This window comes from Myotis lucifugus, unplaced genomic scaffold (genome assembly GCF_000147115.1).
Source record: "Myotis lucifugus unplaced genomic scaffold, Myoluc2.0 scaffold_216, whole genome shotgun sequence".
NCBI lineage: Eukaryota > Metazoa > Chordata > Mammalia > Chiroptera > Vespertilionidae > Myotis > Myotis lucifugus.
In genome coordinates, this window is record NW_005871264.1 from 105,078 (window position 1) to 130,478 (window position 25,401).

A 25,401-nucleotide genomic window follows, 5' to 3' on the forward strand; every position below is an offset into this window, starting at 1 on the left:
GAGAGTTAATAACATGCATATGTTTTATTATTATTATTATTTTAAGGTTTAAGGTATGCTATAGGCAAGAGGAAAGCTGGAAACTACGGGGCTGGCAGGGCTCAATGAGTAATTCAATCTGGATTTCATTCACAAACAGCAGCTCCGTCTGAGGGAAAGGACTGTGCGTTTCCCCAGGTCGGAACTGGAGTAAGTGCCAGGATTTCCTGATTTGTTTACATTTCTCAAAAACTTTTTTCCCCTGGACTAGGACAGAATTAGACTTCCTTTTCCACTTTTGGCTTCTTCCAAGCTATTCTTGATCAAGGTATTCTCTCCCCTTTCCCTGCATTCTTCTTTGTTGAAGTCTCAGCTGGGTTCTTTTGTTTCACAAAAACACTGAGCGTCAATGAAAGATGTTGTCTGAAGAATAATGGTCATAATGTCAACAATAAGCCCACCGTAGCTGGGTTTTCCTGGACATAGTCCGAACTGCCCAGGCTTTACATTTCAAGTTTTCTGTCTCCCTAAGGCTGGGAAAGGGCTCTGAGAGGCCAGAGTATACTGTGTCAAGTGACTTTGTGATGTCTTTATCCTCTAAAACAGTGGTTCTCAACCTTCCTAATGCCGCGACCCTTTAATACAGTCCCTCATGTTGTGGTGACCCCCAACCATAAAATTATTTTCGTTGCTACTTCATAACTGTAATTTTGCTACTGTTATGAATAGTAATGTAAATATTTGATATGCAGGATGTGTTTTCATTGTTATAAATTGAACATAATTAAAGCATAGTGATTAATCACAAAAACAATATGTAATTATATATGTGTTTTCCGATGGTCTTACTGTGAAAGGGTTGTTCGACCCCCAAAGGGGTCGCGACCCACAGGTTGAGAACCGCTGCTCTAGAAGGAGAAATGGAAAACACCTCCATTCACATAAACTTGTCATTCAGGTGATGAGGCCATCATTCAGTTGGTAAAATTTCTGCCAGACCTAAGCTTGGGATGTGAATGTTTCCTCTTCTGTGGCCAGGCTCTGGGACCTGTGGCTAACGGCCTCTATGCCACCCTGTTCTTATCACTGCCCAGTTTGGTTTCACTTTCACCATCTTGACCATCTATAATTGTCACCAAGGCTTGTTTTGAAAATTTACTCCAAATTCATTTGTGTATAAATGTTTGGCAATCTAGGGATTAGCTTCTTCTCTTAACAAGGGAAATGTAGGCTGCGGCCAATGGCCAATCTGCATGAGTAAAAGGCAACCAGATCTTGTTGGGTCCGCACAAATAAGAATAAGTCTTAGAAACACAGAAGCCATTTGAGGGAAAAAAGGGCAGGTTTATGAAAGAAGAGGTGTAACTCTTGTTTATTGACACTCCTGTTTCTTTTTTTCCTTTTCTCTTGTTTCTGAGGCTAAAGGTCTCTTTTGATTTCACTAGGTTAGGTCATCTCTGTTTTGAAACATGCCTGCCATTCTGGCCCTAGGATGATTGTGAAAATTGTCTTGGTGCAACTCTATCCTCTCTTCTTGGACATCTTTCTCCCCATCTTGGATTCCCTGGGGCAGTCCTTGTCATTTGTCCTTTCTGCTTCCCTAGAAATCAGACCCAACTCTTGATAGAGAATCAGATAACTCTACTTGCACTGGCATATGACTCTAAATACTAGCACTTTCCCAGGGTTATTTGTATCATAAGAAAAGAAGAAATTTAAGGTAAAGGAATGAGTCTCTAATTGTGGGAATTTATATCAGTGGAGGCTCTTGAAGCAAAATGTTTTCCAAGTGCTCCTGAAATCACATCATATCTCGGGTAGATTATGTTTAAAACAGGGGTCAAGTCAGGCACACCTGTTTACTTATATCTCTATGTATGTGTGTGTAGATGTACCCACGAAGAGACTACATAATTTATCACAAAGATCCTGCTGCTGCTGTGCAGACTGATGAAGGACCAGGAGCTGTTTACAAACCATATGCTAAAAGAGGTAACTTATAAATCAGGACAATATTTTGCTCTTCTAAAACGTCCTTTCACAGCAGCCCTCTACTCACTCAAACGACTGTGGGAGGGCCTACCCTTTACGAGGCCCGAACAGACTCCCTTCTAGGACCTCCTGCAAAGTAAAGCTGAGCAAATGTCCACATTTTCATTACAATCTAAACATACATTAAATGCCCTAGTGGACTAATGTGCAAAAAGAGAGTTTAAATGAACTCTAGAACATTTAGGGACATCAAAAGAGTAAACTTGTTCTCTTTTCCTCCTATTTGTTTCAGAGAAATAAATAGGTGGCATATGCACCAATATAGGCATAAGTGTTACCAAGGAAACTACCTTAAAAAAACCCCTACTTTGAATTATTTTCTACAACAAGCACTGTGAACTGATCAGCTGACAGGTGTTAGTGAAGCACATATTCCAGAATCATATACTTTCCTCACCAGAGTTTAGAGAAAGATATAAAATGAGTAATGGTATGAGGTCCAATGCGAAATCTATCTTCTAAGGGGGCAAAAAATCCTCACAAACAAGTGTGTTGAGAAGGGGGAAAAAAGCTGTATTTAGAATAATGTTAATAGAAAACCTAAAAATCACTTAAATCACATGAATAAAGGTGTAAATTAGATGGCAGAATATCATACCTTTTATTTTTTAAACACTTTATTGAGGTATGCTTGACATATAAAAAGCTGAACATATTTAATGTTTACAACTCCATGAGTTTGGGGAACAATATAATACACATTGTATTTTATATATGTCTGCAGATATCAGTATTTTGTAATATGTGTTGATGTAAAAAACGTCCAAACATATAGAGAATTTCTATAAGAGTTTACTTGAGCCAAACTGGTAACCTGTGCCAGGAGCAAGATTTAGAATGCCCCAGAGAGAGTAACAGTTTTTCAGCTTCTTTCATGCATTTGAATTTAAGGAGGGAAGGTAAGGAAATTTACATGAATGTGGAGATAAAACCATAGGCCAGTTAAGGAGATTATGTACTCTCTGGAAGGTGATTAGTGCTTATTGCAGAGGTATGTTAACACAGATGCACAAGGCTTGCTTAAGGCAAAGGTCAACCTTTTGCTAAAAAGTAATAGACCTGAGGCATGACTACTCACCATGACCTGCCCAGTTAGGAATTTATGATCAGATCACCCTGTGAGATTACTTTCCATGGACCTTTTCTCCCCCGTCCGTGTCCACATATGTTTCACACAACGTTGCCTCTTCTTAATTCCAGGTCTTCATTTCAAGAGAAGACCAGATGCAGGTGGCTTATCTGAAAAGGTTTTCCATACCTATATTAACATAGCAATATTTTGTAGGACCCTCAGCTTTCTCTGGTTTTAGTAAACAAGGCTATCTGGTTCATCTGGGGGACCCTTAGCAGTCCAGCTTGGGGTGCTCTGAGGCCAACCCAGTGGTTCTGTTGGTGGTGAAATAGCACCAAGTGTTAGGTTGGTGGAGCCAGACAGGACTTTGGTTCAGTACTTGAGTTCTGGCTAAGAAAGAATTCAGAGCAAGACTCAAACTATAAGAGGAAGTTTATTTAGAAAGTCACAGAGGTAGAAAAAGTGAGCGATGGAAGAAGTGAGCCAACTGAATGGCGTGGGCTCAGGGAACAAGTTACAAAGGCAAAAGAACAAAACTTAGGAGAAAGAGAGAGGCAAGGAAAACGTGCTTGGGGGAAAAGGGTGGGGAAAAGCATGGGCCTGCTCCATGGAGAGAGACTCACTAGTTTCTCAGTCTTGAGGGTGTTTATCTGGAGGGTGGGGGATCTCAGTGGACTATTCATTAACATCTAGGTGTGTCCTTTCAGGGTCCTGGTCTCCACGGATCGGTCCACCCAGGGCAGGGATCATTAGTAAATGCAGCTGGTCCTTAGGTGAGCCATGGCATCACTTATCTGGTTTTGCTGCTTTTCTGAACCTGGAGCTGGAACACAACTGAGACCTAGATGTTATCCCTAGGGGTTAATGCTTAAGAGAGTGGTTGTGCAAGGGCCCGCATAGGAGTTGCATGAGGCCACTCTTCGGACCCTTGCTCCGCCTCCAAAGGGGTTTACCGCATGACTAGTGACATGCTGGGCGAGGAAAGGTCAGGGGAGGGTCTGAACTGCACCACCAGCGATGTAAAAGGTCAGGGGCTCTAAACCAAATGACCGGTGATAAGCTAGGGGAAGAAAGGTGACCCTGGCAGTGAGATCCTTGTTTTCCCAGTTTTTCCCATTGCTAGGCACCCGGGGCTTTCCGCCCTGGTGACCTTCTGTGCCTGGCCCACCGTCCTTGCTCTGCTCATGTCTGTCTAACTGCCTACTACGTCCTTTGGGGCTTGTCTCCAGTGCTAGCCTAGAATTCTGCAGCCTGACATTTCCAGTGTCCCAGGATGCTAGAGATGGGATGTATTTCTATGTAGCAAGTACACATACTGTTTTTGCCTTATGATGGTCAGAAGCCTGAGCAGGCCAATGCACCGTGAATAGTTTGAGACTTGGTAGACTGCATCGCCTTAGTTGCCTGTTACTCAAAGACTTTTCCTTTCATGTAAAATGTGTGCTTGCCTTTCTCTGGGATGTTGAGAGACTGCAAAGGCCCACATTTTTTAGGTCCTGAATTCTGTCTTCTTACACACCACATTCTTAATTCAATAGCTACAGAGCTACTGTTTGTTGAATAAGATGTAAAAATATGGTATTGTACAATATTTTCCTTTAATAATTGCCACATTGACATGATTTCAAATATGTACATGGTGGGCGACTTCAAATATGTACATGGTGGGCGAGTGGCTGAGAGCAGATTCCGGTTGTATGCAAATGGCTTCATGTTTTTTAAAAGAATTATTTTGTGCTTAGTATCTGCCCTGTCTTCACCAGGGCTTGAGAGTTCCACCAAATGATCACTGGGTTCTCTTTGGCCCTCAGGGAGGTGCTGTAGACAAGTCTTCTGCTTCTAGTTTCCCAAAGGAGGCTTAGAGGGACTTGCTACCTGAGCGTATGGATCCTGAGTAGCTTTAGTCAGGAAGAGACCAGCAGAGTCTCCAGGTACGAGGGCAGCAGTCAGCATGAGGGGGAAGGGAGGGTAAACCAGAGTGAGTGAGCTGATCTAGGGAGCGTGTGCCACAGGCCTGGTCCAGTCTGAATTTTACTACTTCATGCTGCAGACGGAGTCCGTAGGGGGATGGTCTGTGACCATAGGAGGTGGGCAGCAGGGTTCTAAGACCCACACTGCAGAAAACTGGAAAACAGTGTTGGTATGACCAGCATGAAGATTGGGCCTTTGTGACATATCTCCCCACTCCATACTTGGCAGATTGTGTAAAGGCCTCTATTTCAGAGGAGAGAAAACTGGCACCCATGGAGAGGGCATGCTCACCCAAGGCCACTTTGTGATTCCCTGGCAAGACAAGATGATATCGCTCAGTTTCCGACTGTGGGAACCAGATAGGCCTCGGCATTTTTGAGCTAGCTCCTCCCCATCCAGCTCTGATACCTCTCCCCACCACATAAGCTTGACACAGTTAGTCCCCCTGGAGAGAAAGGGACCTTGGCTGGGACAAAGTCCACACCCACCACTCCCACCCTCCTTGGACAATCTTGTTATCTCTCCTTGGAGTGTGATATAGTACCACATGACACTAAGATATGATAACCTGAACTCGATTACTTTGGGAATAACTATTGAGCAAAAAAATGCTTGTTGGAATAGGTCTGTCGATTATAGCAACCAGGTGTTATCTTGGAAGAGGATGGAAAATAACCCAGAGCCAAGAGTTGTTTTGGATGGCTAAAATGGATTCAAAGATAGATGAACGGCTGCCCACGCCTTAAGAAAATCCTTAAAGATATGACAACAGTCAAGGTTGCACTTATGAACAGTTATCATCTACTTTTTGTTTTCTGCTTCATCAGCTCTATAATCCTGCAAGTTTCATTATTAGGATTTCCTGCTACACTTTTAGTTCTCAGTTACAGATTGACTAGGGACTGCCAGTATGTCTGGCCTACTGATGTTTGCTGGTAGATTATCCTTGTATAAATATTACTGTTCTGAGCTTTCATTTTTTTTAAAGGTAATGAAGAATGACAATTCAAATAAAGTCCATGGCCTTATTGCTTGGGATGACCCAACAACTACAAACAAAACAGAAAGATGGCCTCATTTTAAATAAACATTCGTGTTTAAAATAAAATAACAAACAAACAAGTAAAAACCAAAACAAAACAACACCCCAAGGTTGAATTTACCAAACTGAGTTCAGACTTCACCCAAGCCGGGGAGTGATGATTGACATCGGGGTCAGGGATTCATTTTCCCTTTTCTTAATAGTGAATGGAACTCCATTTTTAAAGGCTTATGATTTATTGTCTAAAATTGGAACTGGGACAAATTCAAAGCAGGGTGAAAGGAAGTCTCCAAAACAATAGCATTGACATTCTCCCAGGGCTTTTGAATTGTGAGAATTCAGTGCACCTGAGTCACTATAACTGTGGCAAGGCCTAGGACTTGGTTTAGTGGCAGCATTCTTTCCTGGTGTATTTTTGAATCTCATTCTAAGGAGATGGCTTCCTTTGGTGAAATGAACATGGATAGGAACTTTTTTCTATTTTTTTTGAAAATATTCTACAATTTTCCAGGAATTAAGCAAGCCCTATTTATAAATGAAAAGAAGAACGTGTTTCAGTCTTCAATCCAAAACTTCAGGGGCCCTTATTGAGCACTTACTGTATATGAGGTTCTAAGAAACATGCATTGCATGCATGAGTTCATTTCACCTTCACAACAATCTTATGGATGTAGGTACTATTCTTACTGCTATCTTACCGATAAAGAATCAGAGAGGTTAAAGGAACCTGACTAAAGTCACATGTCTAGTGAGTGGCAGTCCAGGATTTGAACCACTTGGTAATACTGTCTCCTAAGAAAAGTAAATTGCCTAGATTAGAGGATGCCGGGTATTAAGGGCCTTGTAGGAACTGATTTGTGGTCCACAGAAGCCCAGCACGTGTAGTTTTTGAGATAGATCCTGGTATCATTCTGTTGCTGAATAATGAGACCAGATAGGTTGAGTCTGCTATGTTCTTGCTATACAGCTATTATTCCCAATTTATTTAGTTTTAGTCCCAATCTACCTCTTTTTGAAAATGATTGAAGTAGCTTAGATGCACATATAAATCTTTATTCTGGGCCTCTTCAGAGCTCCAGTCTCATTTTAACCACCTCCTAAGTATTACAGCTGAATTCAGGCCTTCATGCACCCCAAATATCTACAAAGAACTTTCTGTCCCCACCTAAAATAACTTTCCTTTGGACTTCTCTATTTCTGTAATGGTGTCCCTCAGTCACCCAGACTCTGAAGATCAGGATAAGTTTATTTCTTTCTTTCCTATACTGTCCTCTGCTCAACTACCGCCCCCCCCCCCCCGCCCCCGACACACATAAACAATTAGTCACCACGACCTGTAGATTGTCTTTGCCATATCTGTCCCTACTCATCCTATGCAATGAACCGAATTTCTAAAGCTATATTTTGGAATAAATTTCCAACTAGTTTGCCCACACTCAGGCTCTCTGCCCTTGACATAGTCACCAAGTTAAAGTTGTGAGTCAACTTCTTCGACAAGAGTTTTCTGTGTTCTATGATGTGCCAGGAAGTGTTCTAAGCTGCAGATACCTTACCTCTCTGCCTTGTTCTTGCTGTCCCTTCCACTTAGAATATCCATCTCCACTCTCTCCCCTTTGCCAATATTTCTGCTTCCAGCCCCAACAAGTTCTTTGTCTCTGCCAGTGGACAAAGTCTCAGGTTACTCACATGCCTTACCTCTGACCTATGACAGGGGGGATTTAAGGAGCTTTAGCTGACACTCAAACTATCATAGAAAATCCTTTATGATAAGTTAACTTGTCCACCTTCCCAGTTACTGCTTTTATTCTTTGGAATGAAAGGACCTTAGTCCTCAGTCTTGGTAACCTCCTACTTCATACATCTTACACAGTGATCCCTTAATAGAATCCCGCCTCTGTGAAACTCTAACTTCCCCAAAGACTTCGCAGTTCTGATAGCCTGTCTGCCCCTTTGGAAGCTGAATACTGTGGTTCATTGATTCCACAGTCAAATACATGTTCGTTGAAGCTATCCTTTGAGCCCGAGCCTGGCCACACAATATATAACAAGAATGACAATTTCTTATTCTCATAGTTTTGCTTTTTCACTGAGGCAAGTGCTTTAGTAAAGAAGCAAGGTGATTTTGGGCAGGGAGAAAGACTATGAAGAAGACAAAGTGGGCTGCTGAAAGGGGAGGCAGGGGCTGGTTTCGGTAGGATACTCAGGGACAGTATCTCAGGTGAGACTCCAATGATGACAAGGAGCCCGACACACATAAAACTGGGGAACATGTTTCAAACAGAGAAAACTGCAGGGGAAAGATGCTGCTGGAGCCACCAGCCTGGCATGCTCCAGAAACAGGAGGGAGGCCAGCAGGTCAGACCAAAGGAGGGGCAGTGGTAAGAGAGGAAGGAGGTAAGGAGAACAGAGGCCTTGCCACTGTGTTTCTGAGATGTAGCTTTCTTGGATGTCCCCCCGCCCTCCCCCCACCCCCTCTGGCTAGATGCCTGGCTCTTCAGGTCTTCTGCACTGTTCCTCAGACGGATCCTACCCTTAGCCCCTTCCAGTCTGATTTGTCCTCTCAGCTCCATACCCCACTTCAATGGCAGGGTATAGTTAGAGACTCTTGGATTCCATTCACTGACCCACCTCATGGTCATTAAGTGGGCAATGCCTGGACGGCACATCCAAGAGAGGTGGTGGTCATGTAAGTCCTAGCTGTCCTTCAAAGCCCAATTTCCATGCCAGTTTCTTTAGGATGTTTTCCTAAATGATCCCGGTTGGATAAAGATCTTTTCTCAATTGCCTGCCTTGGTCTGAGCCATCACCCAGCATTCCTCAGATGCTAGTTTGTACTGTGGTCTCACCTTCCCTTCCAGATTGTATGCCTTTGAAAGTAGGAACTGTGCTGGGTACAATTTTGTTCCACTCAGATTAAAAAGCACAGTGTCTTGCTCTCAGTAGCCATGTGAATGTATTTGTAGAATAAACTCTTTGTGATGGTATCTGGCTATTGTCATGAGAATTAAGAATATTTGTGAATCACCTAGAATGGTACTGACACATAGTAGGTTCTAAATAAATTATACTACCATTATTATTAGCATAGTCTTGTGACTTTGGTTATAACTATCTATATTTAAGTGATGCTGCTGGACAGAACAATTTCTACAATCTCTTCTAGTTCTGCCCTAGCTGGTTTGGCTCAGTGGATAGAGTGTTGGCCTGCGGACTAAAGGGTCCCAGGTTTGATTCCAGTCAAGGGCACATGCCCAGGTTGTGGGCTCGATCCCCAGTAGGGGGTGAGCAGGAGGCAGTCAATTAATGATTCTCTTTCATCATTGATGTTTCTATCTTTCTCTTCCTCTCCTTTCCTCTCCGAAATCAATAAAAAGATATTTTTAAAAAATAAAATAAAATCTCTCCTAGTTCTAAAACTTAATCATGTCTTGAATGAATACTCTGAAAAACATCAGAAGAACAGTCTTAGGTTATTAGGTAACTTTTTCCCCATGGGAAAGCTTGCAGGCATTGGAGATTCTTTTATGGCACTGGTGGTAATGAACAATGCATTATTTTCATTAATGCTGCAATTATGCATTTATTCTTAGTAATAATATTTTAGGCCTTTTAAGTGTAGAAACAGCAGTAGTACTTTTATCAAATGTGCACTTGCAATAGCAAGCATTGTCAAGATGTGGATAAACAGAAATTCTCATATACTTCTGATGGGTGACTACATCAGTACAGTCTCTTTGGAGAATGATTAGAAAACAGCTAGGAAAGTAAAACATGCACATACAGTATTATATGATCCAGCAATTCTGCTGCTAGAGAAACCCTAGCATATGTGCACACAGAGGTTTATTCCAGCATATTCATGGGAGATTTGTTTATAACAAAGTTTGAAGCAACCCAAGTGTCTATGAACATAGAGGAAAAATAAGTTGCGGTATGTCCATATACTACCATTAAGATAAGTGAGCTACAAATACAAATATCAACAAAGATAAATCTCAGAAACAATGTTCAGTGAAAAACAAAATTGTACAATCATAATAAACTATAATACCTTTGATATAAAGTTAAAATATGTAATATATAGTTATGGATATGAACATATAATGTAAACATGTAAGAACATTCATGGGAAACACTAAATTCAGAATAGTAGCTAACTCAAGGAAGGATGGCGGGAGGATAGTGTATTAGGAAAAGGGAATATAAGGGGCTTCAACTGAGTATGGAATATCTTTTATTTTTTCCTTAAAAAGGATTTAAAAGACAGAGGGAATATATTAAGATTTGACAAAGATGGATGCATATTATCAGTGATTATTAGTCTATTTTGTGTATTATTGTAATAATTAATAAGAAAATATAAATATCAAAATATACCTGTAAATAGTTAGATTTGAAAGAAAATAGATAATTTAAACTACCAGTGAAGTGGCTACCTAAAGGTTAAGTCTGCATGCTTGTATGGTGCTCACATAGGAAAAGTACCTGGATTAAGATGATGCATTTTGAAAAGTGTTTCTTACTCTTACATCCTGGAGGCATAATGCTTTATTTTCCTTTAGACAGATTTCATCTTACCAAATGCCCATTTAAATAGTTGTGTGTTGTTTTTTTTACTTTCATTTAAATATTTTGTGAGCTTATCATCCCATCTACACTGACCCAGAACCCATTTCGGTTAGTCTGGAGTCTTTCCTGTCAACAGCATGCTGCTTTCCCATTCAATAAACACTTTATGAGGGGAAGGATAAATAATCATAATCTTCAGGCATTAGTTACTCTTGTATAAGAAATCAAGGCACTCCTTAGAACATAGCAGAATTATTTACCTACTAAGTAATTGGATTTTTCCCTAGGGAGTAGGACATGACAGTATTCTTTTCCACAGTATGCAATTATCCTAGCTTGCAGAGCACTACAACAAACAAACTGACCTGATTGTTTAACCCAGAGTTTATAAAAATGCACAAGTTAGTTCTTTCTGGAGAAGGCAGCTGACCTCCCGGCACAATGTGAGATAGTTTCCCCTATGCTGCCTGGAATCCCCCATTCTCACCAAGACACACACACCTTGACCCTCGTTGGTTTTATTTTGATTGACACTTGTATTTCTCAAAGGCCAAAGTCAGATTTTAATATTCGGACCCAAATACTCATTGAATTCTCAATGATGGCAGGAAAAATGAGAGGATACAGGCACAATTTTTAGCAATGTGGATAAAAGCAATCTTTATTCTTCTCTAATAGTGAGTCGGGCTTTGAGGTTCTCTCGTTCCACCAGATATAAAGCCAAGCCTTTGTAGTGTGTTTTGTTTTTTTTCTTCTCTTTTTTCCTTTTTTTTTTTGATGTGAGCTGGCATCGCTCATGAAAAGATAAAGGCATCAATTAATTATACTACCAAACCTTAAGGATAAAAGCTATTGTTGTGAACAGGAGTTAGGCACGCACATGGTATCAAGTAAGGGCCTGGGAACAGACTGCTGCCAAGGAAAACAGATGTCTGTCTCTTTCAAGGAACCCAAATTACGTGAATATTAGCTATTGCTGATCTCCTGATCGATGTAACAATGACGGTATTGATGAACTAATTTGGGTTGAGTGCAATCATTGCCATGACCATGGTCACAATAAAATTTAAAAACCGATTCAACCAACTAGTAACAAACAACAACTACCACCACAACAAAACCATAGCGAAGAAGCCATCACAAAAGAGAAGAGGATGCATCGAATCCTGAAATGACGAAGGGTCAGACGGGCTCTGCTTCTACCCTTTGCTGTAACGGCAAAAGTCCAGATGTGGGTAGGAGAGGAATTCCCCCACATAACAATGAGTAATAATGACTAACTCACAATCATAGGATGTATGAGACAATGATGAATTGTATATTTCAAGCCTATGGAAGACAATCCAATTGGTCACTTTCTTCCTAACGGAATATACTCGCAAAATTGTAACAGAGAAAATTCCGCTTGAGGTTCTATGCACTGTTTTTCCTGTTTTCCTGACATGGTTATAAATAAGAAAAAGTGCAGATGTTCAGATTCTCTTCTCTGTCCCATGACCGTGTTTCATCCTTTTATTAGGTTGCTCTTATTGTTCATTTTATGTCGTTGTTTTTTAAACTCCTCTGCACATGCTGTCCTTAGGACCTTTGGTTTCTTTCTTCCTCTGTCTCTGTCTGCTGCTTCCCTTTCTTCTGCATTTCACATTTCTCAGGATGATTGGGAGAAGAGGGAGAGGAGAGTTAGGCACAGATCATGAGCCAAAATCAAGAGGAGCAGAATGAAGAAAAGAGTGCCCGTCTAGAAAAGAGAATGAAATATGATCTGGCAAAGCCCAGTTTACTCTCTCTGCCTCCTTAGAGGCCAGTTCAGTTCCCATTCACACAAAGGAGTCATATCCAGAAATAGGACAACTTGAAGGTTAAATACCTTCAGCATGACCAGGAGGTCATGAGAACATGGAAGAAGTTCTGAAGTCAGTCTAGAAGTTCAGGTTCAATTTTGGGAAGCGGAGGGTCCAGTTTAAGAAGTAGTGCCCGATGTCAATACAAGATTAAATTCAAACTTTGACTTGCTTCAGAGCTGAGCTCTCTGCTGATGCTTTCCCAGGATTTGAGGAATAGACATAAAAAGGGGCCTATTGGCTGAGTGATGGACTGCCAAGTCATTTGAACTACAGTGGGCTTTGTTGTACTTTTCTTTGTTGTTCCTCTGACAAAGCCCTATTAACCTAAGTGTTTGACTCTAAGCTCTTTTCATTTTTTTAAAAAAGAATACCCTTACTCTTAGGAAGGTCTTATGAGAGTCACAGTTCCTATTAAAGTCAGGATCAGTGATGACCAAGTTCTTGGGCTTCATTGCCCAGTGGTCCAAGGCTATGTCTACAAGATATAAAACACCTAGATGTATCCAGATTTTGGATGTTGGCCTGCCTGATGTCAAACATCTGGATAATTGAAATCATCAGGATGTTTGGCATCAAGCAGACAAAACATCTGGATGGCTGCTTGAGTTTTTCACTTTTTAACTGGATGTTTGGTGTCATGTAGACACAAGCTGAGGCTCTGACTTCATCTTGTAACAGCTCCCAGGCTGCCAGGCTGGCTCCAGATTCCTTTTATTGCAACTGACATTTTTATAAGAAAACTTTGCATTCTGTGTGATGTCTGTTGCTCTTATGCTCAGAAACAGATTCATTACTCAGAAAAAACAGCCCAAACCAACCCTTAGAGGCCCCAGGCTTGAGCAAGGGTTGAAGAAGCTGGAGAATTTCAGAATCACCACTGTCTTTGTGAGAAAAAATCATAACACAGCTTTAGTAAGAGGGGCTGACTAGAGAGAGAAGGTCTCCAGAGTGGTAAAAGTGCCCGATTTCATTCTCCCAGTCCTCAGCTGTGCTCACTCCCATTTCAGCCAAGCAATATTGTCCCCATGCTGGCAAAGGTGGCACTTCCTATCTTATTGGATATAGATTAACAACAAATGGCCACACATTCCATAGACCACACAAGTGATTCCACAAATGAAATAGTGGAAATAGTTTTGAAAACACCAGTTTTTCCAGAATTTTTTGCAAATAAGATGCTAAACTTTCCCTAGTTTGAAAGAGTTTCACAATCCAAATGAGGGTTTACACACTTCCCCGCTTGGAACAGTTGTGCTCATGATGAAAGTAAATTATCAACAACTATTTATTGAACATCTTCTATGTTCCTGGTTGTCATGAACTTCCTGACTTCACACCCTATTTCATCCCTGCACTTGCCAAGTTACTTGTTACCTTCTCTGATGAGCTCATGCCTGCCCACTCGCTGAAGGGCCCTGCTCTGAGGCACAGAAGGATCTCTGGCCTTAGAAAGCTGTCGGCACAGGTTCAAGATCCACTCCTTCTTCTTACCCCTCCATCTCTGACAGAACCCCCGCCCCCTCCCCCTTGAATACTGACACCTCAATCTCTGGTCTGTGTGTTTAGTTCCCTTTGAGTCCCTCATCGTTTATTTTTTAGTCTCAGAGACTAGATTCTTTATCTCTGGGCTCCCAACTGCCTAGCTCTGGATGATGCTTATTGCCTATTGGAATGACAGAAGTTGCTGTTTCCTGCCTGCCTTACTAGCAAACCCTTGTCGAGTACAGGATCTAGCACCGAGTTGACTTTTTTAAAATATATTTTTTTAATTGATTTCAGAGAGGAAGGATAGGGAGAGAGAAATAGAAACATCAATAATGAGAGAGAATCATTGATTGGCTGCCTCCTGCACACCGCTGAATGGGGATCGAGCCCACAACCTAGGCATGTGCCCTTGATTGGAGTCGAACTCAGGACCCTTCAGTCCGTAACCTGATCTCTATCCACTGAGCCTTACCAGCTAGATCTTTTTAATATCCTACCTTATTAAATTTTCACGAGGCCCTAACCGGTTTGGCTCAGTGGATAGAGCATTGGCCTGTGGACTGAAAGGTCCCAGGTTTGATTCCAGTCAAGGGCATGTACCTTGGTTGCGGGCACATCCCCAGTAGGGGGTGTGCAGGAGGCAGCTGATTGATGTTTCTCTCTCATCAATGTTTCTAACTCTCTATCCTTCTCCCTTCCTCTCTGTAAAAAAATCAATAAAATATATTTTTAAAAAATCCTCACGAGGTTGATAGAATAAACTGCTAGTTCAAGGAGTAGAGACAGAGGTTCAGCGCAGTTTAACAACGTATAAACACTAACAAAAGCTAAAATTCAAATCCAGGATTGACTCCAAAGCCCAGACAGTAACCAGTAATCAGTACTGCCTCAGCTGGCCTTCTACACTTGACCCTCCCCCCCACTTGGCTGGCCCACGCTCCATCTCCACCTTCCGCACTTTGATTTTGTTTACTCGACTGACTTGACTCAACCCTATGCCTGACATGAATTTACTCACTCTTTCCTTTATTGGGCAATCTATCTTGAGTGCCCGCTCTGTGTCAGGCACTGTGTTTTGTGCTAAGAATAAAATGATGAACAAGTCAAGGCCCAGGCTCCGGTGTCATGGGCAGATCAGTTTAGTGCCTAATAGGGGAGACAGACAAGGGAAAAGGCAATTTCAATGTGTTGCAAGAAAGTGCAGTGACACAGGAGCTATTTATAGTAGCTGGTGGCTAAATTCCCAATCCTGAGTCCTCTTGATCTTCTCTGATATTGGTCCCATCTGGTCTCTTTCCTCTCTCCTTGACTCAGCTGACATTTGGTCCTCTGAGTCCCCTACCAGCAGGCTCATTCCCATTGTGAACTGAGGCAGATGGAAGGATGGAAGGTCAATAACCTTAGGCCCACCATCAGAGGGAACTAGAATTGAGCTATATTCCCCAGATCTGGAACTCAGTGATTCAGTCATAACTCCTGAGCTTCTGCTGCTCCCTCAAAGCTCTATTGTTCTGAGGTTCTAGGAATGAGCTGCCTTATTGCAAGCATTTTCATCAAAGATCACAGAGGCTATAAGGTTCAGCTAAAAGTCCCAAGTTTTTGGCTTAACTTCCTTCCTCAGTTTCTTCCAGGTGTTCTCTAAGATTGGGGTCACAGTATCCCCGTATTGCAGGGCAGAGGTTTGTTTTCCAGGCCTCTGGTACCTGGGCCACATGACTTCTGACTTGGACTGCTGTTTAGAGTCCTTTTCTACCATGTTTCACCTCCTGGAGGGGACCTTCTCATGCTAAGAGTTACCTGAATCACATGTGAATTTGCTACACGTGAATCTACATTGAGCTTGGGACCACAAGCTGCTCCACCCAGGGTCACTCAGTGCAGCCTGGCCAATTTGACCTGGACTTTACTTAACACTGGTAATTTTCTTAGAAACACAGAGACCTAAATGGAAATATAATCTCTCTTAAAGCAGTGATCATATGTGTAAGTAAATGCTCAATAAATATTTGTTGAATAAATGAAAACAAAGTTAAAACAAGAACTGGTGCCAGCACTCACGTAGCACAAATCCTTATACACTGGTCACTCAGTAACTAGCTGCTGATTTTTATTTGTTTGAATTGAATTGAACTACAATATATCTGGGGAGATAAGATTTATAGATACGAAACAATTAAAGAGCAATAAAAGACAGCATTCCTCAGTGTCTCTGTATCGTATCGACTGCCCTGTGGGTAACGGAGACAACCCTAGGAATCAGAGTTGTCAGCAAAAAATGTATGGAAGATGAAGGACTTAAGATGGACTTTGGGCTGTTAATGCATTTTATGTTTATCTAAATGACTTTCTCAAATAATTCTATAGCAGATATAACCCTCATTTTACCCACACATACAACGCCCTCCCCCCCCCCCGCCACACACAACATTCAAGAGGGTTGAGAGATCATTTAAAGGGAATTCATATATAAGAGGATAATTTTGTTCAGATTTGGCAAATATTGATTGCCTACTAAGTGCCATGCTTTATAGTCAAGAATTAGACATGGTGTCCCTTTTGGGGTCCCACATATGTGTGTCTGGGCTATAAGTAAGAAATTTAAGAACAATGCAGCAAATTCTAAAAAGGAATATATAATAGGTGCTATAGAAACCCAATGAATGAGTGTTATAATCAGCCTTTCTGGCCCTGGCAGGGATGGGACGACATTTGTAAGAAAATATTGTGGGATCTGAGTCTTGAAAGATGCCCTTTAGTTCCCTGTTCTGGGGAGAAAATATCAGAGAGGAAATTGCAGGAGCGATGACCTGCACTGGAGAAGAATAGGGCAATGCTTTTTCAACACACATCGATGCTGGAGAGGAAGGTGAAGAGTCGGCTGTGATGTGCCTCCAGCACCTTGCCAACGTGGCTAAAGAGGGGCCTCTGGACTTGGTGCTGACTTCTACTTCTAGACTCTGCATTCGGGAGGCCTTTTTCTCCACATTTCTTCTTCTCTCCACCTTAGCATCCAGACCTGCGCTGTCTCTACTTGGTTCTTACTATCTCGACCTACTCAGGCGCAGGCAGTAGCTTCAGCAGAGGCCAAAAGTAGGGCTGTGGTCCCTGTCCGCTCTCCACAAAGATGCCGGTGACTCAGGCCATCTGCAGGAATCTGTCTCTGTAGTTGGAGTCTGCATTTGTTTTCATGGGGAAAATCTAAAAGGATGCCCATGATCCTCTCACAGAGTCAGAACAACTGGTTTTGCACATTCCTAATGATGTCCAGAAAAGTTCAAAGACTTTACTGCATGGGAGGGACAGCACAGAATAAGGTTCTTCCACCATGGTGTTTATCCTGGCTCAACGAGCACTTATTTTTAAAGATGGCAAAGGATCAAAGCCAACCATGTCAGATATAACTCATAGTCTATGGAGTTTCGTATGTGATTTTTTTCCTCCAAAATGTTAGATAATTCCCATTTCCATTTTAGCTGCACAATGGTTTTAAAATTCTTTCTTTTAGAAGTCAGAGTGGCCTGACAGAAAACATCTCCAAATTCACTAAACCATGGAGAGAATCATCCTTCTTTCTGGCCCCATGACAATGCACTTCAAGAATTCCAGGTGTGTGTTTCTATTCTGGGACTGGGCTCCAGTTTAGAGATTTGCACGGTCCATTAAATAATCTCTGTGTCCTGCTAAGCTTTCCTGCTATGAGCCTAGAGCCGTCCTGCCAAGCTTTCTTGCGATGAGCCTAGAGCCCTCCACATAAGCATGAAAATGATGGAATTCCCTGTCAGGAAAAATAGAGCTTAGACTAAGCTCAACAGGGTTTTATCCTTCGACAGCATTTTAAGGGAAACTTAGGGACCAGGCTCGGATTTCTGCTTAACTCACTTCTGCAGGCCAGACTGTGCCATGTGGTTGATGAAGCCTGTCCAAGCGCTGTCTGAGTTTACAAAATGGCACTTGTCTATCATGAATTTTAGATTAACTTTAGTGATTATTTATCTTTCCTAAAATACTTATTTTTAACTTTATATCTTCCAAATTTTAGATGGCACAGCCAGATTTCTAGTCTCACTTGATTACTTACCTAGTGCTTCTCAAACTTTAGTGCATATGAATTTTGAGGATTTTGTTAAAGAGCAACTTATGATTCAGGAGATTGGGTAGGCCTGAGATTCTGCATCTCTAACAAGTTCTCAGGTGACAACAACACCAGAGTTCTGTGGACTGCATTGGGAGCAGCACAACTATGTTGAGTTCTTTCTATGGGCCAGGCATTGGGAGAAGTGATAAGGGCACAGCAGGAAGAGGGCAGAGGTGTCCTTTACAGTCTTACAACCAGTGTACAATCCTACTTAGTTAATTAGTGAAACCTGATTTTATCCTTGATTGAGAGTCACAAGTGACCTAAAGTTGGACTCTCTCATCTAATTTTATCTACAGATTATTGGTTTATTTATAAGCAGAGTCCTCTAATTTTCCAGGAAATATAAAAAATCGTTAACTCTGATTTCCCAAGATTTGTTCCTCCTTTGGGGTAAGTAAAACACACAATGATTTATCCCTAGAGGTGAGTGCTTCCCAGTCTTTTCATCTCAGGACATGATAGAAAAATACAATGTTGGTGTGTCACCCAAGGAGAAGCTGCTTGCCTCTGGGTGGCTGCTGGCCCTTGCAAAGCACCTGGCCTTGGGCTGCCCAAAGGAGAGCAAAACCTTGGCATGGTGGTGACCCGCGCACTCAGGCCCCTGTTTGGCAAGCTTTTATTTGCTACAATTTCTGAGCTTCAGAAAATCATATTTAAAAATATAAATGCCACTGGAACAGTAACACCAAAGTCACTATCCACTAAGAGTCTAGAAGGGATTCACTGAGAGTTAACCGAAGTAAAGGAGAGATCTGGCTGAGACCTAGATGATGCCAAAGAAAAAGAGGAAAGGCAGAGGTCAGGGCAAGGCAGGAGTAAAGGGATGGCGGAAAGGCATCAAAGGTGGGTTCATGCCCTGACTGATTTGGCTCAGTGGATAGAGCGCTGGCCTGCGGACTGAAGGGTCCCAGGTTCAATTCCGGTCAGGGTGTGTACCTTGGTTGTGGGCATATCCCCAGTAGGGAGTGTGCAGGAGGCAGCTGATCAATGTTTCTAACTCTCTCCCTCTCCCTTCCTCTCTGTAAAAAAAAAATCAATAAAATAAATTTTTAAAAAAGGTGGGGTCACCTTCTTCAAATTTTGCTGAAGGTCTGCCAGTTTCAGCATTGATCACATTTGCTGCCAGTATCCCCCCTTCTCCCTGCACATATTGTGAATTTACGTAAAGACCAAATAATAGCCCTGGCCTGTGGCTCAATTGGTTGGAGCATCATCCTGTAAACTGAAAAGTTGAGGTTTGGATTCCTGGTTAGGGCACATAAACAGGTTGTGGTTTTGATACCGGTCAGGGGGCACATGGGAAACAACTGACTCTCACTCTCTCTCTCTCTTTCTCTCTCTAGAATCAATAAAAACATATCCTTGGATGAGAATTTAAAAAAATAGAAGATCAAGCAATAAAAATTAAAGTGGTAAGAAACATGGGCAGGTATCTGTCTTTGCATAGAATTTTATTTTTTCTCAGTGAGTTGAAAGGCAATGACTTTTTAAAAAATATGTTTTATTGGGAGAGGGATAGAGAGATAGAAACATCAATTGGCTGCCTCCTGCATGCCCCCTACTGTGGATCAAGTCTGCAACCCATGTGGGAGGCAACCAATCAATGTGTCTTTCTCACATTGATGTTTCTCTCTGTCTCTCCCTCCCCCCCCCCTAAAAAAAAATCAGTGGAAAAAAATATCCTCAGGTGAGAATTACCAACAACAAAACAAAAACAAACAACAACAAGAAATAAACCCCAAACAAAACAAAACAAAACAAAACAAAAATTCTGTGAAATGTTTCTATAATAAGAAATTAGTATCAAAGCTTATGTTAAAAAAAATAATCCCTTCCTACGACATGTGTTTTATTCTCTTCAGACAAGAGTCAGCAAATATTTTCTATAAAGGGCCAGACAGTAAATATTTTAAGCTCTGTGGTCCATACACTATCTGTAGCAACTACCCAACTGCTGTAGCATTCACAGATAGTGTTTAAACAAAGAGGGATGGATGTGATCCAATAAGCCAAACCTTACTAACGTCATTTACACACAATCAGGAGGTAGGCTGGATTTGGCTCATGGGCTGTAGTCTGTGACTGTTATGGACAAAAAAAAAATATCAATTTACCAAAAATAAATGTTGGATGTGAAAAATAACAGATCGTATCTACTTGCAGGGCAAGATGGACAGTCACAGAGGTTTGCAGACAGATCCTTCCAGAACACCAGAGGCTGAACACAAATGCCACACAAGGTTTTTGGAAAGTGATAGCAACCCTGGCAAATTGCCCCAGAGTAGAAGGTAAGTAGGAAAATTGAGACTTAGTTAAGGCGAATGTTCTATGAGATGATCCTTCTAGGTCAGCTTGTTGCATAGATTTGAAACTCTGCTATTTTGCATAAGTTTTTATTTTTTATTTTTTGGTCAGAAGTTTCTTTTACCAGCTCATAGTTATAGTCACACATGAGATGACACAGAGAAGCAGTAGTCTGTAGAATTACCACACAGTTGGTATAGGTTGTATTTTCATGTTTTATTAAAATGCCTCTTTGACCACATACCAATTTATCTCCGTCTTTGAGCCTAGGAGACTATGCTAATTTGGATGTCTGTGGTTTACGAAGTGGGGCTATCTAGCAGTTTAAATTGTACTCTCTGAGTTTCTCAAAAGAGGCCAGATATAGACTTTAAATATTATGATCTCAAAATACAACAGACAGATAGTGAACTTTTTAGGCCTGCAAAATATACATGCACATTTATTGCACATACCATTCAAATATGTACATATTTAGAAGTTGAATTTTTCTTCTTGTGTGGCCCTACCTACATTAACTATTAAACTGTATTTTAAACGTAAATTAAAGGTATCTAAATACAAGCGCTTTTATGTTAATTGCACAAGTAACAATTTACTTCACTCAATTACGTTTCCATTTTTGTTTTGTTTTTATAGGAAGTGAAATCCCTGCCACCAGCTAGAACAGTAGGTAAGACTGGGATTTCTTGTTTGTAATAAGTGTGTTGTTCACATTATGTCTTCTAACATTTATTCTAAATCAACCCTTTAATCTAGGAGTCTTTGATCCTAGTTCCTTTCTAGAGTCTTCAATACCAGAACTTCCCCTGAGTTATTCCTGTGTAAATCGATATCATGGATGTTAGGAGGCAATAAATGAACAATGCCACATCGAGTATTTATAACAACAGGGATTATTAACTTAATTACCTTATCCTTTTGAAATACCTGAAGAATTATGACCTCGGGGACACCAGCAGCAGCCACCTAATCTATTTCTTAAGTTATAGCCGCAAAGTCTCCACCAGGCATCCCTGTGTGGTCTGGCTTATTGCAGCCACGATTGGGCATTAGCAGAGTGTCCTGTCATGGAATTCCAAAGGCAGAGTGCTCATTTCAAGAGTTTTGTATTTCCTTAAAAAGTAAAATTTCAAAATTAAATTTTGGACCAGAGTGGGAGTGGCAACTTTTAATTTTGTCAAGTGAGAACAATAAACAAAAACCTCCCATTTATCCTATCCATAACTTCAAAAAGGGAAGCACACTTGTAACACCAAAATAGTAAGTAGGAAATAATCTCAAACTGAAGACAGATCTTTATGAAAAAACTCACTATATTGTTTTTATTTCATTTTTTCCCATTTCAATGCTGATTGGAGGTGGGGGGCAAATGCATAAATGGTAAAGAAGATGGAGGGAATTAGGAAATCTTAACATTTTAAATGGAATTAGAAGAGTTCTTTTCTATGTTTAGATGAAATCATTTGGAACTATTCTTTTATAGTAAGTAAAGTTAAAAAGTGAAGGGGTTAAGAGCTACAAAGTTCTCCCATCAAGCACTGTAATTCTAGGGAACATGTTCCTTCAACAGGACATCATTCCTGGAATTACAATGTGGGGAAATTCATCTCAACATTTTCTAAATGTTTCAGGTGGTCAAATGAAAGCCATTATTCAAGAGAGCTATTAATATGTTATTTTAATTGGTAGTGATAAGAATAACCGTATACAATCATTAAAGAATGGCACTCCTTCTATATAAAGCCATATTTCCTGGTAAATCTATTTTAGAAACATTTTGGATGGAAAATTATCATACCACACACAACAAAAAAAAATTGCAGAAGATGTTTTCAGCTCCTTTCCTATCCAATTCTCATTTCCTGTCCATTGCCCTCAGGGGTATAAGCCCAGCAAAATTTCAAAAGCTCTTGGAAAAACAGAAGCTGTGTGTGTGTGTGTGTGTGTGTGTGTGTGTGTGTGTGTGTGTTGGGAAGTAGAAGGACAATAAAATCAAAACAGATGAAAACTGTCCCTTTATTTTGTAATTTGCCTGTTTCTTCCAAAGGCTCAGACACATACATGCGCTGGCTTTGAGAATTTCCCTGTGATAGGCCTGATTGATAATGTGTTACGAGGAGGGAATCCAGTGGGAGCACTCCCTGCAGGACCATAAATGGCTTGGGAGACACCAAAGCTATCTTATCATCAGGGTTATCAATAAAGCTGCCATAAATATCAACACTCAATCCATTACATAGTAAAAAGCATGGAGGACACTAACTGGGACCTGGACTGGGTATATTCCAATGATTCAATATCCTTTGGGGTTGGAGGGTCAGGCTGGGATAGCGCTACCAATTGGAACTGGAGAGTAGAAATGGGTGGGAGCAGCTGTGCCGAGAACTATGAGTCAGCATATGTTCAGATACAGCAGCGAGCATTGCGATGTGGACAGGCTCACGCCAAGAGAGAAGGGATCATTAAAAAGTGAAATCCTTGTATCGTGAGATTCTACAGCAATACAGGAAATCAGCATTAGGATCTGTGGTTTCCTGCAGATGAGGAATCTAAAAGAACATAAAAAAGAAGCCACATGTTTCCACTCCCCATGGGGATGTTACCCAAAGACTTCTCACTCTGTGTTAGGGACAAACATCTGTGGGATAAAACGGCAGGTAAGAGAACAGTAGTTCTAGAAGATAGGAATAGGGTGTGTGTAAAATATTCGTGTATAAAATGTTCACTGGGAACATTGAAGATAACCTGTCAGGAGGTGTAAGGCTGGGTACAAGTAAATGAAAAAAGAATAATGAGAATCACGGCTCAGATTTATGGAGGAACGGTTTCGTTCAGGGCACCATGAGAAGAGAACTATTCAGTTACTAAATCCATACTTCTGAAAGAGGACGGGTGGATTAATAAGAAAATCAGTTATCAGTTGCTGCCTGTTGTTACCACCACTGGTAAATTTACTGTCTTCATTATGTATTCCAGGTGACTAGATTGTCCTTTGGCTATTAGAAAGAACAAAGTCAAAATACTGAAAAAGGATAAATAACACACAGACAGATATTTTGAAATGACCCCGATTTGGAAAGTCCTAATACGTTGCCAAATTTGCAACATTGCCCTTGCCACAGATTGACTCCTCTGAGAACAAAGCAATTGCTGACTTCAAAGATCTCCAAGGAAGTTCAGTGGATGGAAAGAATTTGGCCGGCAACTGGATGATTCAAATCTAGAGTTTTCCTTTCTATCACTGGTGTGACAATGAGTGTATGTATGCAAAGCACATGACTATTTCTACAAAATTTAACTAACTACTGGAAGAATTTCCCCAAGTAAAAATTCACTGGAGAATGGTAATGCTGCCTCTGGCTTGTTCCATACTTAGGCTACTCCTCCTAGGTGATGTGCATTATGGACACCAGTAGTTCCCAGACCTAGCTGGGCCTTGGAACCACACGGAGAGCCTTAGGAGCCTATATTCTGGAGTCCTACCACAGTCCTACTTGACAGGCTCTTGGGAGGGTGGAGCTGGCATATATATATTTATATAATGATGCCAACACCACTTTGGATATACTCTTCCTTTTAATTCAGGTTGTCAGTGAATCTTGTTAACCACTCATCTAACCTACTCAACTGCCACTCAGGATAGACCCTCAAGGGCTTTAACTTTAATGGACTGACCTCTCCACACTGCCACAAGAGGCCCTGCTTTGCATTCTTGCTTTTTCAAGAACATGTTCCATCCGGAAATCTTAAGAGAACCTGGCCAACTTGGCTTTGAAACTGTCTGGCTGATGGGACTGAAACCCCCCAAATGGCCTTACTATCTGCTCTCAGCAAGATGCCAACATTGGTTCCAAACAAGCAATTCTAGAAATGTTCCCAAATGCCACATGAGATGTTATAAATAAGCTCTTGGTTCCACTGAGTGTTCCTCTTTTAGTTTTCTGTGTTCACACAGTTCCTTGGTTTTAGAACTCTTCCCACTCTAACCCCAGCTTATTAGAGCTCTCCATTGGACAGGGTTGCCTGCAGGAGACAAGGGCACCGAGCTGCCAGCTGAAAGTCCTAAGACCGTGGCTGCTTGAATTTTCAGGCCACTAGGTCTCACTGGAGGACAGCCCACTTTAATTACTGATTTTCCTTTCTTGAAAATTCTTTTGGCAAATCAACTTTCACCAGCATCTCATTTGGTGTGATTGTGAATTTGGTAAAATAAAGCAGGGCGTTTTCAAGATCTTAGCATTCATTCATTCCCTGGAGAGACAGGGAAATGTGCACTTGTTCTCATCCCTGGGGAAATGGCCCCTCACGAGTAAAAGATGCTGTCCTCTTGGCCAGGGCAGCTTCGGAGACACCGCCTATCCACTTCCTATTCCAACCTTCTCTTTCCATTGGGTTTCAGTGGTTATGGAGGCTGGGAAGAATGAACACCTTATTGCTTTTTTTCATTGATTAACTCACCTCAACATTTATTTCTCATTGCTATGTGACAAGCACTTTGAGGTATATGAGGTGAACCATGGAGAGAATAAATTATATATAATTTCTAATACAAAGTAGAAAGTGATTGGTAGCATGAAAGAAACATACAAAAATTGTCATGTGAGCTTTGTGTCAGAACTTATATCTTATATAATGGAAGAGAAGGTTGTGCGGGGACATTCTCTCTCTTTCCTTCCCGATCTCCAGTCCACATCCCTACAGCATGTGGTATAACATAACTCCAGAGCTTTCTGAGCAAGGAATTCCTGCTTGCACTGCAGAGATGCAGATTCATAGTACTGGACTAAGTCCCTTGTATCATCCCCAGGTACATATGCAAAATTCTCCCTGGCATTAGGCTAGTATCTCCCGAATGAGACAGTCAACTCTTTACCCTTACTTAGACTGATTTTATGTCTCCCACAACCCTAATCCAAAAGAAGATCAGAAAGAAAGTAAGAGT

The 25,401-nt window shown here is 41.2% G+C and overlaps 1 long non-coding RNA gene across 1 annotated transcript; it reads left to right on the forward strand.

The window, feature by feature from the left end:
* The first annotated feature begins 20,423 nt into the window (after positions 1 to 20,423).
* LOC111827763 lies at positions 20,424 to 23,525 on the forward strand. The gene is made up of 3 exons (XR_002831491.1): positions 20,424 to 20,440; positions 21,096 to 21,129; positions 23,436 to 23,525. It is a non-coding gene; the product is annotated as an uncharacterized LOC111827763 (long non-coding RNA).
* Positions 23,526 to 25,401: the final 1,876 nt, after the last annotated feature.